At 46.1% G+C, this 6,295-nt stretch overlaps 1 long non-coding RNA gene across 1 annotated transcript; it reads right to left on the minus strand.

The window, feature by feature from the left end:
- Nucleotides 1-506: 506 nt before the first annotated feature.
- LOC139072176 (uncharacterized) lies at nt 507-1,271 on the minus strand. The gene is made up of 3 exons (XR_011521770.1): nt 1,046-1,271; nt 751-871; nt 507-636 (listed from the first exon to the last, which is right to left on the minus strand). It is a non-coding gene; the product is annotated as an uncharacterized lncRNA (long non-coding RNA).
- Between the last annotated feature and the right edge of the window lie 5,024 nt (nt 1,272-6,295).

Raw genomic sequence — 6,295 nt, forward strand, 5'->3', positions numbered from 1 at the left:
AAGATGCGGGACAGAGTCACGCCAACCTCCGGGCCTCGGCACGGAGCTAGCTTATCTCACTCTGGCTTCTTGCCATAATAGCCTTAATAATTTATTTCTATTAATTTATATAATATAGCTAAGTGATAGCCCATTGGCCTACAGCAGCTTTGGGGGCCCCCTAGTGGCTTGGGGGGCTCCAAAGCTGCATAGGTTGCACATATAGAAACGGCTATGTATGCAATAATTATTGACCTGTTGCACTACATAGTCACACTTCCCTTGCAAAATATCTTGCTACATCTGGGCCAGCCTAAATATTGTAATTTTCTGTCAGTTATTAATTACATTTTGTATTATTGTCCAGAGGAGTATTCCTTGAAGCACAATACAATATTTATTAACAGATCCCGCTGCAGAGTTATTCCAAAAAGATCAATTGAATGAACAATAAATGAATTTTAACTTACTTGAGTTATTGGTCTTTTCCACTGTTGTAGGTTTGATGTGCAGACCAGAGCTGGAGGGACTGCCTTTACGCAATGAGTAGTGCGCTGCTTGAAGTAGTAGGGCCCCAACATGGTTGCACAATCCTTTTCCTGACACACAGCTACAGGAAAACACCACCAGATGCCCACTGTCAACAGCTGACAAAATCTGTGCAGACAATAACAAAAAATGCATTGTTACCTGTTACTAGCAAAAACGTCTAATAACACAATATGCTTGGTAGCAAGGACAACATGGAACTTGTGGTGTCTTAGCTCAAACCTCAAATTTGTGAGGCTCCTCGTTTTTCCTTTGTGAGCGGTAGCCTTCAGCTCTCACACACGTGACCATCTACTACCGGGGTCTCAAACTCAATGTAGCTGAAGGTTGCTGTCGGCAGAGTCTAGGTGAGGCCAGAGGTTTTACGCAAGAAAAGCAATGTTAATAAAACAATCTTCTCAGATCTCTTTATTTTCATTTAACACAAAATAAGATGGAAAAATATACAACAAATTAAGAATGAGTAAGAAAAGTAATCAGTAATGAATAAATAAAATAATATGGTTTCTTTACAAACCTATATGTGTGATGGTCTGAGGTGAGCTCATCCTCTAATCAGCCTCTAGCAACCATTCCAGGTGAGCGGTGTCTGAACGGGACAGCAGATCCATCATCAGCCACTGCTCAATGCCGGTTGATCACTCCACACGGGTATCTCCAGCTGGATACTCTCCTGCCACTCAGTCTCTAGGAAACTGTAGTCTAGTTATATTATTGATTACTCCACCTGATGTTTGCTCCTTGTTTTTCCATGATCCTGCTCAACTTCACACCTTCAGCCATACTCCTGGACCTCTCTTCAGCCTGCATCTTCCTCCCCTCAGTCCCGTTCACCACTGCTCATCCACCCCTCTCTGGAACCCTCATCTCGACTCCACTGGACATTTGGATCCCGCCTCCTCAGACCTAGCAGACCTCCCCAGCAGCACAGTAAGACCTCCACTCCTCCACCTTCAAACCAACAGACCTCCTACTAATCCAGACTGCTTGGAGGTCCAGTTCTGCTTCTCTGTCCTGCATCTCCCAGTTTGGGACATCCTTAGTTGTGCACCGTTTAATAAAACTTTTGTTTGATTTAACATTTTAAATGATTTTAGAATAAATCATGATGCCCGGAGGGCGACAGTGTTGGTTCTACTGGATCTAAGCGCTGCCTTTGATACAGTGAACCACACTATTCCTTTAACCCGCTTAAAACAAATCGCCCTCTCTGGTGCTGCACATAGATGGTTCACTTCCTACCTCACAGACAGGACTTTTATGGTGAGTTTGGATTAACTGTTCCTCTGGGGTCCACAGCATCACATGTGGTGTGCCCCAGGGTTCAGTTTTAGGCCCAGTACTTTTTAACCTCTATATGCTCCCTCTTGGCGGTGTCATCAGGAGACACGGAGTGAATTTTCACAGTTACGCTGACGATACACAGTTGTACATCTCTGTGTCTCCTGATGACACGCAGCTAATGGATGCACTTTTTAACTGCATTTTAGATATTAAATTCTGGATGGCAGAAAACTTTCTCCAGCTCAACCAGGACAAAACTGAAGTTTTAGTCATCGGTCCTGAGGCCCAGAGAGAGAAACTTTTACCAAAAATACAATCACTGTCTTTTAATCCGTCTTCACAAGTGAAGAATCTTACTTTCGACTCTGAGCTAACTTTTATCCCACAGATAAAAACATCACTAAAATAGGTTTTTATCATCTCAAGAACATCTCCATAGTCTGCCCCATTCTCTCTCGGGCCAATACGGAGACGCTGATGCTTGCATTTATCACCAGTAGAATTGACTACTACAAAAGAGTACTTCAGGTCTACAACTTTTACAAAACTCAGCAGCACGTGTCCTGACGAAGACCAGGAAGCGGGAGCACATCACTCCGGTTTTAGAATCACTGCGTTGGCTCCTCGTATGTTTCAGGATCGATTTTAAGATACTTTTATTGGTTTTTAAGTGTCTTAATGGTATTTGCCCATCTTATCTCTCACAGCTGTTTTTACCATATGAACCCTCGCGGTCCCTGCGCTCCTCTGGTATCCGTCTCCTCATCATTCCTAAAGTCCAGACTCACACTCACGGCGAGGCATCTTTTATTATTACGGCCCTCGCCTCTGGAACGGGCTGCCGAAGGATCTCAGGGCTGCAGAGAAAGTTCATGTTTTTAAGAACAGGCTCAAGACCCACCTTTTTAGTTTAGCTTTTAACTGATTACTATTTGTTGCATTGTTTTATTTATTTATTTATTTAAATTACTGTTGTATTACACATTTATGTTTTTTTTCTATAATCACATTTTATTGGATATTTTACTATCCATATTAGCTCTTGTGATTTTACATGTTACATATTTTAATCCTTCCTCTGGGGAGCCCTCTGCCTCGGGACCGGTGGTCGGTGGCAGTGGCTGGGGTGCTCCTTGGGTAGTGCCCAGGTAGTGGTGAGGGTTGCTACCCTCCCTCCCAGGGTGCCCTGGATTGGTGTCTTGGCTGCTGCCGTCGATCTGCTGCTGTCGAGGCAGATGGCCCCCTTGATGGCGTGTCTTTCATTACCTGTCCAATCTGAGCCCAGCCTAGTGTTTACTGTGGTCTTTTAATGTGTTGTGTGTGTGTGTGCGTGCGTGCGTGCGTGCGTGCGTGCGTGCGTGTGTGTGTGTGTGTGTGTGCGTGGGAATGGTTTGTGGATTGGTGGTGAAACTGTCTTAATTGCTTTATGTGTAGAAAAGGGATGGAATGTGGGTTATATGGGTCATTTTAATCTGTCAAGCACTTTGTGTTGCTTCCTGTTTATGAAAGTGCTATATAAATAAAGTCTGATTTGACTGTCTCTTGTGTTGAGTGTGCATGTCTTGGCTCAAGTACGTAAACCCAACATGACTACTGGCTGTATTCAGATTTAAATGTCTGGATTAACAGTTCTCCTCTCTTCGCATCCGGTCGGCAACAAGATGGCGCCTGTGCTTGGCTTAACCGCGGTCAGCGGCCACTTTTTCAAACTTTTCTCCACTAACCTCCTCTTTTCCACCTTGCTCCTGTCTGTGATCCTCTTCAGTAGTGTCCCCGCTACCATCTCCTATGATCGCCAGACTCTTTTGTCCTTCCGTTCGTTCACGATCGCCCAAGATGCACCGAGGACGTACCATCCTTTTTGTTTACCTGAGCGGCGCACTGGCCCGGAACCAAACGATGATCCAGAGGTGCGCACCTCTAGCGACGTTTGTCCGGTCCCGGAAAAACGTCGGAGGAAAAGAGGTAAACGAGCAGGAATCCAGGTGAGAATAAGACTTCTCTTAAAGCGTGGTTTATCTAGTAAACATCGGCGCGATCTTCTAGCTTCTTGTCCTTTGTTTGGTGACCTGAGCGCCACTTCCGCATTCCCGCCAGGCCGCGTTGCGACGCGGTTCATCCGTCCAAGTGTGTTAAGGTCGGTTTATCCTCATTCCTCAGTGGTTTCTCCTCCTGTTCCCTCCATAAGTGGTTTTTATAAACACCATGGATCTAACCCTGCTAATTTACGTCCACTAACTCCAGCTGTTTCTGTAGTTTCTGATTCCTCCACCTCACTCAGCATGGCCCTATTAAACACCCGCTCTGTTAACAATAAGTCCTTCCTGCTCAATGATCTAATTCTGTCTAAAAACCTGGATTTTATGTTTCTGACTGAAGTTTGGCAGCAAACATCTGATTATTCTGCTCTGATTGAACTCTGCCCGAGTGGTTATTCTTTTCTTAGCCAGCCCCGGGGTTCTGGTCGTGGTGGAGGCCTAGCTGTTTTTTTCAGAGACCATCTTCCATGTAGCTCTACAACCTCTGGTCACCTTGCTTCCTTTGAACTGCAGCTGATTAAAGTCGGGCGTAAGGACCCGTTCTACTGTGCTGTGGTCTATCGTCCACCTGGTCCAAACAGTTCTTTCCTTCAGGAGTTTAGTGACTTTCTATCCTCCACTGTGAAGCTGTCCAGACTGGTGATTGTTGGTGACTTTAACATCCACGTTGATGATCCCTCTGATTGCTTTGCCATGAATTTCTCCAGCCTTATGGACTCCTTCGGCTTTACCCAGCATGTTTCTGGCCCCACACACACCAGGGGGCACACTCTAGACCTTGTTTTTACCCTGAGTCTAAATGCTGACAGTGTTTGTCCTGAGGACGTTTATATTTCAGATCACCGTTGCATTTTCTTTAACTTGTCAGTTTCTGCGTCCCCACTTCCTGCTCGCCGTATGGTTAGTTCTCGTTTTCTTAATGAGAGCACAGCTAGCAATTTTTCTGCTGCTTTTGATCCACCCTGTTCTTCTGATAACGACCCAGATTCCTTAACTTCTCAGTTTAACGAGCACTGCCTCTCCATTCTGGACAACATCTGTCCTGTCAGAACCAGATCAGTTCCTGCAGTGAACCCTACTCCCTGGTTTACTGACAGCCTTCGCAGCCTGAAGCGCCAATGCAGAAAAATTGAGCGTTTGTGGAAGAAAACCCATCTCCACGTCCATCTGCTGCACCTAAAGGATCTTCTGACATCCTTTAACTCTGCAGTCAGAGACGCTAGGGTTTACTATTTCTCCAACCTGGTGTCCCAGAGCAAAGGGAACCCCAAGGTGCTGTTTAACACCATCAGCAGCATCGTCTCTCCTGCCTCTCCTACAGCCTCCATCCACTCTGTTGCAGACTGTGAGAACTTTCTGTCTTTCTTTGTGGACAAAGTCAATAAGGATAGATCTAGCATCTCTCCTTCAGCCTTATCGCCGCCTCTCCCGACTCCAACCAGGCCCATCATCCTAGATAGCTTTGCTCCTGTTTCTTTGCCTGAGTTAACCAAACTAGTTAACTCTATGAACACCTCTGCATGCCCCCTCCACATCTTACCCTCATCTTTGTTTAAAAGTGCTTTTCAGTCCATCGGTCCCAGCGTGCTCTCTATAATTAATGCTTCTCTGGTCTCTGGTCAGGTCCCTGCTTACTTTAAGAACGCTGTAATCCACCCGCTTCTTACAAAACCGAGTCTCGACCCCTCTCTCCATTGCAGCTTCAGACCCATCTCTAAACTTCCGTTCATCTCCAAGATCTTGGAAAAGGTTGTGGCTAAACAACTCACAGCTGCTCTTGATGAACATAACATCTATGATAGCTTCCAGTCGGGTTTTCGTAGAGCTCATTCTACTGAAACAGCTCTTCTTAGGGTCTCTAATGACCTTCTGACTCACAGTGATGCAGGGGACGGTTCTGTTCTGGTCCTGCTGGACCTGACTGCAGCCTTTGACACTGTTGACCATCACCTGCTACTGGAGAGGCTGAGAGACTGGGTAGGCCTATCAGGATCTGCTCTGGAGTGGTTCTCCTCTTATCTCTCTGAGCGCTCCTTTTCTGTGGCCGTCTCCAAGTTTAGGTCCTCCACCACCTCTCTTACCCATGGTGTCCCACAAGGTTCTGTGCTGGGGCCTCTGCTCTTCCTCCTCTATCTGCTTCCTCTTCAACACATCCTGAGCTCCTTCAAAGGAATCTCCTACCATCTTTATGCAGATGACATCCAACTGTACATCTCCTTTAAGCCCCATGAGATGTCTAAGCTGCAGCTGTTACACACCTGCTTAGACTCTATCAAAACCTGGATGGTGGGAGCTTTCTTCAGCTGAATGAAGATAAGACTGAGATCCTCATCTGTGCCCCAGACAAGCTGGTTCCCAAAGTCAGAGACTCTCTTGGTCAGCCTGCTTCTCACACCAAACCCTCTGTCAGGAATCTTGGCGTGACCTTTGACCCCGCTCTCACC

The sequence above is a fragment of the Nothobranchius furzeri genome, chromosome 10 (genome assembly GCF_043380555.1).
Source record: "Nothobranchius furzeri strain GRZ-AD chromosome 10, NfurGRZ-RIMD1, whole genome shotgun sequence".
NCBI lineage: Eukaryota > Metazoa > Chordata > Actinopteri > Cyprinodontiformes > Nothobranchiidae > Nothobranchius > Nothobranchius furzeri.